The 13,877-nt window shown below is 34.4% G+C and overlaps 1 long non-coding RNA gene across 1 annotated transcript; it reads right to left on the reverse strand.

Annotated features, from left to right (window-relative positions):
- Window positions 1-2,291: 2,291 nt before the first annotated feature.
- On the reverse strand, window positions 2,292-11,590 carry LOC117319632. The gene is made up of 4 exons (XR_004530784.1): window positions 10,351-11,590; window positions 3,549-3,619; window positions 2,816-2,982; window positions 2,292-2,463 (listed from the first exon to the last, which is right to left on the reverse strand). It is a non-coding gene; the product is annotated as an uncharacterized LOC117319632 (long non-coding RNA).
- Between the last annotated feature and the right edge of the window lie 2,287 nt (window positions 11,591-13,877).

Below are 13,877 nucleotides of genomic sequence, written 5' to 3' on the forward strand. Positions count from 1 at the left end.
TTTTTTGGGCCAAACAACTATGGTCATGTTCTGGTTCATATGTGTTGAACTATCTGCTGGTGTTTCAGTTGATGTTAAAGTCTAGCTTCACAGATTAACTGGATAATATTTTGTATTTGGCAAAATGTAATTATGAGAACAAAATAGTGACATTTTAGTTTTGTGTAGGAGTTGTCTCCTCTTAAACATATCAGCCCACCTGTTCACATGTGTAAGTGTGTGCTAGCATGCTGTTTTACATGTCTGCCTTTTGTGGTGGGGGTAATGGGTTAGGGGATTAAACATTGATGCAGCATTGAATACAATAATGTACTAAGAGATCTTTTAGAACTAGTTGGATGTATATGATATGAGGGGTAATCTATATATAACCTGTCTGGAATAGTTCAAGGGAAGGCGACAGCAGAAACAAGGACTGACGCTGTCGTCGGAATATACACTCTCACAGACAAGGACTGACGCTGTCCTCAGCATATACACTCTCACAGACAAGGACTGACGCTGTCCTCTGAATATACACTCTCACAGACAAGAACTGATGCTGTCCTCGGAATATACACTCCCACAGACAAGGACTGACGCTGTCCTCAGAATATACACTCCCACAGACAAGGACTGACGCTGTCCTCGGAATATACACTCCCACAGACAAGGACTGGTGCTGTCCTCGGAATATACACTCCCACAGACAAGGACTGACGCTGTCCTCGGAATATACACTCCCACAGACAAGGACTGACGCTGTCCTCGGAATATACACTCCCACAGACAAGGACTGACGCTGTCCACGGAATATACACTCTCACAGACAAGGACTGACGCTGTCCTCGGAATATACACTCCCACAGACAAGGACTGACGCTGTCCTCGGAATATACACTCCCACAGACAAGGACTGACGCTGTCCTCGGAATATACACTCCCACAGACAAGGACTGACGCTGTCCTCGGAATATACACTCCCACAGACAAGGACTGACGCTGTCCTCGGAATATACACTCCCACAGACAAGGACTGACGCTGTCCTCGGAATATACACTCCCACAGACAAGGACTGACGCTGTCCTCAGAATATACACTCCCATTATGTATTTTGGTAGAATCAGTGGTATACATGCTGATAACCACGATCAGTTGTCACCTGTTGGGTATTATCTGTACGAGTTGTTGATGAACAGCTGTAGATATATTGATATAACAAATTGTGACTTGATTATCCTACCAGGGAACTTGTGAAGAATAATAATTCTGCAAAGATCTGATCTTAGGACAATGATACACACAATTTATCTCAAACGAGTGTAAGAGTTTGCCTGGCTTTCATCAAGCCTAATTTGTGCTGAAACACATATTTGATTAATTTTCTCACATACTTACAAAAAAAAAACAAATTCCAGTGGGTATAAACATCAATCTGCCTCATTTGTAAAAAATCAAAACTGCATAGTTGAGACAGGATTCCCCATTCACATAAAATTTATGACGTCATGGAAATTGCCATATATAGTATGAGCCCCCTTATGAATTTGCAGCATGATCACAGCATAGATGCAGTATGAATGCAGCATGGAATTGCAGCATGAATGAAGCATGACTGCAGCATGGTGCCTAATTTACCTCACTATATATTCTTACTAGTTAAAGCATGATTGCAGCATGTTTCAATTATGCAAATTATGCTGGGATCATGCTGCATTTATGCTTTAAGGAAGCATGGCCGCAGCATGATCCCAGCATGGTCTGTGAAGCATGATCCCAGCATGGTCTGTGAAGCATGATCCCAGCATGGTCTGCAGCATGATCCCAGCATGGTCTGCAGCATGATCCCAGCATGGTCTGCAGCATGATCCCAGCATGTTTCAATTATGCAAATTATGCTGGGATCATGCTTCATGGCAGCATGGTTTACAAAATCAATGAAAATCATGCAATAAAAACTTGAAGAATACTTTTGTATTACATTTTATTTGGTAATTAACATGGTATAAAACTTTTCATACAGGCTGTTTTTTCTAGTTCAAACATTTAAAACTTATCAATGAAATGAGAATGTGACAAAACAAATTTTAATTCTAATTTACCCATGGTACTTATTTTATTTGCCTCTTATATTCTTTTTCTCAAAACTTCCATCACATACACAACACAGCTATCTTTTTCTAGTACAATTTTCAAATACAACTAATATCAATTCATCCTAGCTAGAAGTGGTTTGTTTCAACAAAAATAGTCAACAAGATATACAAGTTCAATGTCAGTACATACTACAGTATGTATTTATAATTCTGTGTTTTTTTTCTAAAATAGTAGGAAAATAGTACAAAATAATATTTTCCAGCAGAGTTATAGTAGGATATGTATACATTTTGTCACCGACGCACAAGACTGATTTCAGACAGTATACGTAGTTTCCTCGAAGTAGCCCAGATGTACTGGAAACTGTTTTCATGTGTGTCCGTAAACTTAAAATAAACAAAAACAAGCAACAGTCAATGACTTCTATCAAATTTAACCCTATTTCTAATAAACTGTGAAAAGATTATCATAATTTTGGAATCAATTCTAAATACTGACTAAATGAAATGTTGATTGACAATTTGAACAATGGTGTGTTGTTTGATGTAGCACGTACTGTAGTGATATATCTCTGTCACTGTCCCCGGGGATTTCAATACAACCAAGCTTGAGACGACTATATTATATTTTTTGCTAGTACAACAAATAACTAACAAGGATTTTTAGATTATATACATAATTTTTTTGGGTATATATATTAATGTTTACACTTTTATTATGAAAGGAAATGTTGTATACCTCGACAGATAACATATCTCGAATAATCTTAATTAATGTGAAACATAAACTTCTTCATTTCTCTTCATTCCTTTCTGCTTTGTGTTAAGTCAATGCCATCAATTTGGACCACAATTAATGCATGCGGTGTTCCTCATTCCAGAATGTACTGCATGAAGACTCAGTCTCTGTTGGAAGAAAGAAAGACTTTTAGAATATTCTTTTATTTCAAAATTAGAATAATTGTCAAGTTTTTGAAGATAATGTATGTATTTAACTTATGTACTTTTCATGATCACTTTGCTATCATTTTCATTATGTTTGCTTTGGAAGCCTTTTTATCAAGAAAATTTAAGCCAGCCACACAAAGCTACAAAATAAAACTTGCCAGGATGACTTAATTATTAATTAAATCAAGCTACTCCCGAATTCTCCATCAGTTCATATCAATGTGAAACTGCAATATACTATACATAAAACAATGTTACTTACTTATAATTCATCTTAATTCACCTATTTCATTTAATCATTTCAATTTGATGCAATAATCTGCAAACATCGATCCTCAAAAGAATGTGGAGGTAAAGATCTTTCACGAAAGGTTTCATTATCCAAAACACAAATTTTCCTCACCATTGTTTGTGAATACGTATGTACGTCATAATCATAACAAGGGTTGTGTGAGTGGGGGAAAAATGCAATTTAAGTCGGGCCGAAGATCGTTCATAATAAATAAATAAAATTGAAAACTTACGATTGTAACACATGGATCGGTACTGCGTTTCCTTCGGCCGTGTAATCTGTGATAAATTAATCATCAAAACCCTGAAATAATAAATTATTAGGTATTATTGATATGAATAGATCTATATCAAATTCATCGTCGTATAATGTGAAACGATGTCAGAACGTGAAGGGGTACCTAATGAGTGACCAGGGAGTAATGAGTGTCCAGGGAGATACTTTTCACGCCCAGGAATTCGTTAATGAAGATTTTTTGAATTTTTTTTCTGTAACGTACATATTGTCCCATTATCTACCACCATGCAAAATCTCACTTCGATCGGACCAGTGCATATTATTAAAATGCACCGATGAAGTTGCAGTGCAGCGTGCACTCGGGTGTCCCGGGCGTATTTTACACGCCCAGGAAGTCGTTGATTTAAATTTTTTGATTATTTTTTCTGAAACATACAGATTAAACCTTTATCTAACATCATGCAAAATTTCACTTCGATCGGACGTGTGCATAATACTAAATTTTACCATTAATCTTACGAAGTTACGATGAAATTGCCCTGTATTTCGGCTGCGGTCAGCACGTGAGTGTCCAGGGCGTATTTTTCACGCCCAGGAAGTCGTCGATTTATATTATTTGATTATTTTTTCTGTTACATACATATTATACCTTTATCTAACATCGTGCAAAATTTAACTTCGATCGGACGAGTGCATAATACTAAATTTTACCATTAAATCTTACGATGTTACGATGAAGTTGCCCTGTATTACGGCTGCGGTTGGCACATTAGTGTCCAGGGAGGTTTTTACACGCCCAGGAAGCCGTTGATTTATATTTTTTATTATTATTTCTGTAACATACAGATTATACCTTTATATAACACCATGCAAAATGTCATTGCGATCGGACGAGTGCATAATACTAAATTTTACCATTAAATCTTACGAAGTAGTGTACTCCAAAGATTGGAAGGGAAGTAACTCTATTGTTAAAATAAGAATGTTACCAGACTGCGATGAGGACGCGGTTCTACAAAGAGTCCATTATTTATTTATTTTATAACGAGTATAACTAATATATTGGCTATATGTAACACATTTACTTTATTTTTTTGACTCTCCATAATTTTATTTTATTTCTTAACACTAAGATATTGTTTATGATAAAGTTTTTCAAGTATAAAATCAGAATATACTATTTGGAATAATTTCCTCACTTTGCATTAAAACATTATTTATTTGATTATAGATGAAGATGTAATTTATTATAAAACTTATATTATGTGTATTTTGTACTGAATAATGTCACAATGTTTGATGATGATTTAATATCTTAACCAATTTCTGCATTGTACTTTGCATAATAGTTATTGTTGTAACTCATAATTGATTCATCTATATTCATGTACAGGTATTATTTTTTATGATATTTATTTATTAAATGTTTGATAATAACTTAATATCTTAACCAATTCATGCATTTTAATTTGCATAGTAATTATTGTAAGTCATGATCTATTCATCTTTATTAATGTATTATTTTTTATGATATTTATTTATTGAATGCCTTTACATGAGTTATATATACTAACTGTTTTAGACTTTTAGTTAATTTTTGTTGTTGTTAGTTACTTAGTTATTGATAAATTGTTCAATTGGATATTTATATAATTACATTTTTTAATAAACTGCTGTAAAACTATTCTGATGTGAAAAATTCTGACAGGATTGCCTGATAATAATGCTATGTACAGTGTGATTTTGTTTTTAATATGTAGCATTATTTCTTTTAACAGTATAATTACAAATCTTATAAGAGCTTACAATCAATTTATTTTGTATATATTTTTTCTATTGCAATATTCCCTTTAGAGTGTTTAAACTTTGTATGAAACCTTTTGAAAAAAAACAAATTTTACTTTTAGAGTATCCTAAACTTTCATTTTTTTGGCAGTTGTCTTGGCATTTCTTACCCTTTTTCCTGTCCTGTCTCTTCTTTAAAAGGTTAAATATTGTGCTAGCTAAAACCGGCTGTACTTCTTCCTTTTTAGTTTAAACATATTTTATTGACATATAATAATGACAAAGGGATTAGTCAGCAAGTTTTTCCAACTTATAGACGACTTCTCCCATAATAATAACAAAATAATTAACAATAACATAGTCACATGATGGCATATACAAATATTCAGAAATTTGATAAAGAAACGAAAATATAATGAGAGACAGAGAGAGAGAGACAGAGAGAGAGAGAGAGAGAGAGAGAGGGGGGGGGGGGGGGGGGCAGGAGGGAAGAGGAGATAGGTACATATAAAGTTAAATGACTGCATCAGGAAAGATCACGACATATAAATGTTTGGAATGAATTCAAATATACTTGATCGATTAGAAGAAAAAACATTTTTATATTATATGGATAAATGGAGCATTTTGGATTAAGTTTTTTTATTATAGGAAAATAGTATGAAAAGAAGGGGGTGGGGGATAGGAAGTGATGATTAGTCGAATCTTCCCGACCTACTCAAGAAGTTTTGCACAACTTTGGCGATTTTTACATTGTCAGTTGAGGCGATATTCGTGTCACCATTGCAAAGTATATTTACATTAACAGGACCGTACCAGGTTAAATCAGCAATAAGAGTTCCTCTTAACTTCCTCCTTTGTCATTAAGAAATAAAATTTAGAATCATAACAGTAATTTAGAAAGTCAGCATTCACTGTTTTGTCATGATTATAAAGTTTTTGATGTTCTTGGTTATAAAAGATATATTTGCCTAAAAAATGGGATTCTGTTTCAACGTCGTAAGAATTAAAGTATACAAGTAAATTAAAACAAATACATGTACACATATGTAGATGTTTCTTTCGTGTAAGTATATTATTTTTTTTTTCTCATTTCAAACATTGATTGTTAACACAGCAAGGAAGTATAAGTACAAGTAGTACAACATAGAAAATGATACATTAATGTATTAAATAAAGGTATTAGACAACAGACTTTTAAGAGAAATTAAAGGAAGAAAAAAAATCATATCTAACAAATGATTCTTTAGAAATGCGTGTATATTATAATCATATAAATTAGAGAGTTTGAAATCTGAAATGAAATACAAATAAAACAGTCAACTGGCATTGGAAACTGTCCTATATCCAATAAACAGTTCTTCAAAATCTATTTCAAAGTTTGAAACTTGAAATGAAATACTGATAAAAACTTGTTGATATAATGATATAATGATAAAAAGAACGTGCATATGGGATAAGAATGTGAAATGGCATTGAAAACTGTATGAAATAAATGTTTTACATGGAGTGTACAGAGGAGTCCGCTGTAAAAAATATTATAATCTGTCAAAATGTATTGCAGTATTTCAAAGTTAGAGTCTGCAACCAAATTGTGAATCATGATACGAGATTCGTATCAAATAATAGAAAAAACGGTCGATGGATTTTAACTGAAATAAAAGGTGATAATTCGTGCCATTTCGGGAAGATAAATGTGTACAAGTTTGTACATGCAGGGACATACTATACTCCTACATTTGTTTAACCAAGGACAGATCAATTGAAAATCTTAAGTCCCTTATATCCAAAATAAAAAGGCCACTGATTTTATTTTTTATCCGACCATATTGGGCTGATACCTAGTGTGATTAGAACCATCTTCTTGGGATCTAGATAAACCCTACCCTACCACATTGTTCCGACAATAAACGATCAGTACCTCTAAAAACGGCCCTTTTCAAAGCCGACCTCTTCACGAAATGTGTTAAAAAATCTCGAAAATGCACAACTTAAATCGATAGAACTTACACTTCAAAAAGCCAATTGGTGGTATTACGTAGTCATCAATAACAGTAATTGATGATTATTCACTCGGGCAACAAACGGTCATTTTTGTACACGTGTTGTTGCAGCAGTACAAGATGCAGAAAATTACATTTGGTAATAAAATGACTTGTTTTTTTCATGTTTCTGGTAGCAACAAAATATTCTTTTTTTATTAGAATAGAAATAAGCAAACTGATGGTGAGGGACAAACAGCACGACACCTAATTTGTTAGTTACGTGACTCCGCCTACTGATGGCTGTCGTTACCTGTCACTCGTCTTCCATTGAACACAAGTGAGGCGGAGACGCGGGTTAGTTGACAGCTAGACAGGCGCCAAAGTTATATAAACTAATCCAATTAGACTACACCGCAGGTGGGCGGAGTCACCGATAGATGATCTTTTTCACTTGACTCGGTCAATTATTGTTTTATAAAATATTAATGCATTTATTGATCACTTCGAAATTGTAAGAATGTATTCATGGTTTTGATGAAATAATACGTTTTTAGAATTATTTTATTTCAGGTATCAGATTTGGAATTCCACAATTGACATATTAGAGACGTGTACATCATTTGGTTTGATTTATTTTGTTTAACGTCCTATTAACAGCTAAGGTCATTTAAGGACAGCCTCCCGTGCGTGCGACATAAATGCGTGTGGTGAGTGCGTATGTGTGTTTTGGGAGGCTGCGGTGTGTTCGTGTTAAGTCTCCTTGTGATAGGCTGGAACTTTTGCCGATTTATAGAAGAAACGCAGAGAATGTCTTTATTCTTCTCTACCAAAAATGGTATAGATATAAATATTCTTTGTGACATCATGCCAGAAAGATTAGCAGAAATCCGTAATATTTTAGATTCCCATCATCTGAGACAACCTAACTTTCGATTAGAAAATATGCGTATTTCCTTCTTTCCGTCGTCCATCAAACTGGAACGATCCAGATATTAAAGGATTCGTCTACTTAGAAGTTCATTAAAAGAAATATACCTAGGAAGTGTCCAATAATAAAGGCATCTTGGTGTGTGGCTCCCGCATGTTAAAAATACTGCATAGCCGTTTGAAGAACCGTGCTAGCTCTCTTAACTATGACCTTTTCAGAGCAAATTTTAAAATCAATTCTCCTGATTATATGTGTGGTAATCCTTGAACGACCCTAAAGGTCCTTGGTTGTTTTTCTATTTACAATTTACATTGTTATAACCTTTCCGCAAAAATCAAACCTCCGACTTTCTCCTATTGGGCGAACCAGAATACGGGCATGTTAAATAAGTCTATAGCCGATTTTAATACATTTATCAGGTATGGCAACGGAGTTATAACGTTACAATTAATTCTGTCATAATGCGTTATATTCTATTTGATTTGCAGGAGATTGATAAATAATTGCTATATTTATTTTTAAGTCGTTAATTGTACTAGAATACTAAAACAATATATTTTTGCCTCTGATTGTACGTTATCTAGTGAGTGTCTAGCTAGATTAGCCGAACACGCGGGTTTGTCACTCATTAAAACTATTTATATTGTAAAAAAATAATGTATTTTAGAACTCAAAGTTTACGATGTTATTAAACGTTCTAATTACGGAACTGAAACTGTAACTGAAGGAATAATCGTAACTGATGAAATAGTAAGTTTTTATTTGTATTTTATTCCGGGTTGCAATATGTTATATATAAATTAACAGGGACATGTCAAGTTGTTATGTAAACCAATACAATTACCGGTCACACCGCAGGTGGGCGGCGCTCCGGGATTAATTTGTCAGATCACAGGTAGATATAAAATGGCCTGGACAATGAAGTGATCACCTAAGGCTGGATTCAGTAACAAAATACAATAATATACACTCGTCCGATCGAAGTGAAATTTTGCATGGTGTTAGATAAATATATAATCTGTATGTTACAGAAAAAATAATAAAGAAATATAAATTAACGGCTTCCTGGGCGTGTAAAAACCTCCCTGGACACTCATGTGCCAACCGCAGCCGTAATACAGGGCAACTTCCATGTAACTTCGTAAGATTTAATGGTAAAAATTAGTATTATGCACTCGTCTGATCGAAGTGAAATTTTGCATGATGTTAGATAAAGGTATAATATGTATGTAACAGAAAAAATAATCAAAAAATATAAATTAACGGCTTCCTGGGCGTGTAAAAACCTCCCTGGACACTCATGTGCCAACCGCAGCCGTAATACAGGGCAACTTCATCGTAACTTCGTAAGATTTAATGGCAAAATTTAGTATTATGCAATCGCCTGATCGAAGTGAAATTTTGCACGATGTTAGATAAAAGTATAATCTGTATGTTACAGAAAAAATAATCAAGAAATATAAATCAACGACTTCCTGGGCTTGTACAAACCTCCCTGGTACTCATGTGCCGAGCGCAGCCGTAATACAGGCCATCTTCATCGTAACTTCGTAAGATTTAATGGCAAAATTTAGTATTATGCGATCGTCTGATCGAAGTGAAATTTTACACGATGTTAGATATAGGTATAATCTGTATGTTACCGAAAAAAAAATAAAAAAATCTTCAATAACGGCTTCCTGGGCGTGTCAAATACGCCCGGACACTCAAATGCACGCTTTAATGCACCTTCAGTGGTGCATTTCCGTATTATAAAATCATTTGATCGAAGTGAAATTTTGCATGGTGTTAGATAATGATGTTATTAATATGTTACAGAAAAAAAAATTAAAAAATCTTCATTAACGAATTCCTGGGCGCGCCCGACACCCGAGTGCACGCTGCACTGCAACTTCAGAGGTGCATTTCCATATTATGTAATCATTCGATCGAAGTGAAATTGTGCATGGTGTTAGATATTGGTCTCATAAGTATGTTACAGAAAAAAATATTAAAAAATCTTCATTAACGAATTCCTGGGCGTGCAAAATGTCCCTGGACACTCCCTGGTCACTCATTAGGTACACCGACGTGAAGAAGATTATATAATTAAAACTTACCCTGTCTCGTAACGATGTTTGTCGGTAAAAATATGCATCGGTCGTCAAAAACAACGAGAAAGCTGATATTCATTCGTCGGTAACTTGAAGTAAGTCGATCTTCTTCAGTAAGACTGGAAACAAACTTCGTTTTTAGGCTATCGTCGTGTTTGTTTATACTTTTCTTCTGGAAATAAACATCCGGTGAATTCAAACATGGCTATCAGACTTCCCGCTAAACTCGTGTGTGTTGCATCATGGGATAAATATTTTACTGCCAGAGATTAACACGATTCATTTTTACTTGTGCGTGTTTTTTATTCTAAATCATAAACTTCTATTGTGTCATACTTTTAAGATAAATATTACAGTATTTAATACTTGCATCGTGCACATTTAGATCGCACGAGCTCGAGGAGCACTCTCGTCACATCTCGGGAGCAAGGTAAACAAACGAGGTCATAGGTGAACCGAACGATAAACATGTAATCTGACCAGAGGTTTTGGCCTCGTCTGTCATACGCCTATTGTTTAATATGGATGTATTTTCAGACGAGGAACCGACCAATGCACGTTTTCTTTTTATGTTCACGATTTCAAATAATTCAGATTAAAGTACGGGAATATCGTCTGTTGTTAGTAAACTCATGTCGAGGTCGAGATCATCACAGCGCTTAACTTCAATATACGTTTTACAAGGAAGCGTCCGAGTGACAACATAAGTTCGACACATGTTTATTGGAGTTTATAGCGATGAATGTTGTGTCAAACACGACGTAATTTCGTATGCTATTATCAGATGTAATCTTAACACCGCATATATCCAGAAAGTATGCGATACAAAGACAAAGAGCAGGTGATTTTAATCTTATTTGATTGAATTAAAAGCGATATTCCAAGCACATGTGTAACTGTTGGTAGAGTGACCCCGATTTTGTTTTGGCGAACATGTTACATGTGTGGCTACCTGGTAGTAAGCTGGTGCATGGTAAATGGCAACGTCTTGGTTTATGTCAGTGTTTGGATAAAGTGACTGATTCTATCTCCGATAAAAAGTGTATAATCGAAGCAAAAGTCAATATACTGGTTCTTCAAAAAACGATCTAAACTCTGAAAATTTGAATGAAATTTTTATAGGGATGAGTTTTAAGTCGTCACACGAATGTACTAACTTGCAACATTCATCAATGTTTAAGTTAATTCCTTCTGAGATAGAACTACAAGTGAAAGCTGACAAAATATCACATTTAAAAGCTGTGAACCGTTATACTAACAAAGAACATACTTATAAACGAAATACTTAATTTAAATAATTGTTATTGAATTTTAAATAAATAGGTGTGGTACTGATCAAGTATAAAAAGGAAATGCTGCAACACAAACATGTTATTAAAAATTATTTTGTTATCACCATTGATACCTGGAAATTTTCTATATTTTATTTAAAATTAAAAAAAAGATACTAAAATATCTAATACCAACTTTTGTTAATTTTCTGTATCTTATTTTATTAATTAATAATTGTTTAGGTTAATCTTGGTACCTGGGAAATTTGGTCCTAGATTTTGGATCCTCGCTTGGACCTACATTTCACCCACAGAAATTTTGTGATGTCCGAACAAAGGAATGCCCTTTTAAGCTAATGCAGAATGGCCAAGCATATACACATTTCAACTTAAACAATTCATGTTAATACATGAAAGAATGGTGCAGTTCATTAAATTAACTAAGTTAATACAGCATAATTGCAGCATGGTACAGTTTGTATCTAAAATGGCAAAGTTAATACAGCATGGTTGCAGCATGGTACAGATCCTATCTAAAATGCCAAAGTTATTGCAGCATGGTTGCAGCATGATGCATTTCATATGATAAATTTACTAAGTCCACACAGCATGATTGCAGCATGATATGATTTGATATCCAAACTGGCAAAGTTATTGCAGCATGGTTGCAGCATGAAACAGTGCATATGATAAATTAACTAAGTCGACAAAGCATGATTGCAGCATGATAGAGTTCAGATATTCAATTACCTCAATTTTTAAAGCATGGTTGCAGTACATGCTGTACAGAAGCATGGTACCATGCTGCTATGCAGCACATGCTGCAATCATGCTGTGAAACTAGCAGCATGATGCCAGCATAAAAGCAGCATGATTGCAGCATATGCTGCATTGCAGTCCATGCTGCAAATTGATAAGGGCCAGCTCTCTCACCCTACCCCATGTGAAATGTTCCCTAGCAAAAATGTGCTTACCCAGTGGAACTAGAGATATCTGTCAAATATGTGTGACTTAAGTTATCTATTTCCTAGCAAAAATGGAATAAACCTGTGAAATATGTGAGAACACCGTGTGAACATGTGAGAACACCCTGTGAATATGTTAGAACACCGTATGAATATGTGAGAACACCGTATGAATATGTGAGAACACCCTGTGAATATGTGAGAACACCGTGTGAATATGTGCGAACACATTGTGAAGTATGTGCGAACTTGTATACTAAAACATTTATTTATCACATAACTGGCCTGTTGTACGTCATAAGGCCATGTCTTCAATATTGTTATACATGTGTAATAGCACTATTGTGATGTAATCAATACTTTATGTCACAATAAAAATATGGCACAGCAGTTTATGTAGAGAAAAACGTAATGACTGAGTCAAGATTTGCCGGTCTTATATATACAAAAATAAATCTGAATTGTTTTACGTGTTCTCATATCCTTTACTTATGGGTTTGTAGTATGGCATTTATTAAACTATTAAATAGTTTGATACACCACTCGCTTAAAGGCTTGTGACATCGGTTATAAAATTACTTTATCAAGTCCATATGGCAGAGCTTTGAGTGAAGGATAATCTATTTATATGCAAAGTGATATATTTTTTAATTGAAAGACTATAATTATCTGATTTCTATGTATGTCATTTGTGAGATAATAAACTTGTAGAGAAGTAAAAATATGGTATTTGTTGTGTTGGCTAGATTCTAGTTGACACTTAGCCAAGAATTACTGATAAATTACAACTAGAGGGAAACACATTTAGCCAAGAAACACTGATAAATTACAACTAGAGGGAAACACACTTAGCCAAGAATTACTGATAAATTACAACTAGAGGGAAACACACTTGGCCCAGAATTACTGATAAATTACAACTAGAGGGAAACACTTAGCCAAGAAACACTGATAAATTACAACTGGAGGGAAACACACTTAGCCAAGAAACACTGATAAATTACAACTGGAGGGCAACACACTTAGCCAAGAATTACTGATAAATTACAACTAGAGGGAAACACACTTAGCCAAGAATTACTGATAAATTACAACTGGAGGGAAACACACTTAGCCAAGAATTACTGATAAATTACAACTGGAGGGAAACACACTTAGCCAAGAATTACTGATGAATTACAACTGGAGGAAAACACATTTAGCCAAGAATTACTGATAAATTACAACTAGAGGGAAACACACTTAGCCAAGAATTACTGATGAATTACAACTGGAGGAAAACACATTTAGCCAAGAA

The sequence above is a fragment of the Pecten maximus genome, unplaced genomic scaffold (genome assembly GCF_902652985.1).
Source record: "Pecten maximus unplaced genomic scaffold, xPecMax1.1, whole genome shotgun sequence".
Taxonomy (NCBI): domain Eukaryota; kingdom Metazoa; phylum Mollusca; class Bivalvia; order Pectinida; family Pectinidae; genus Pecten; species Pecten maximus.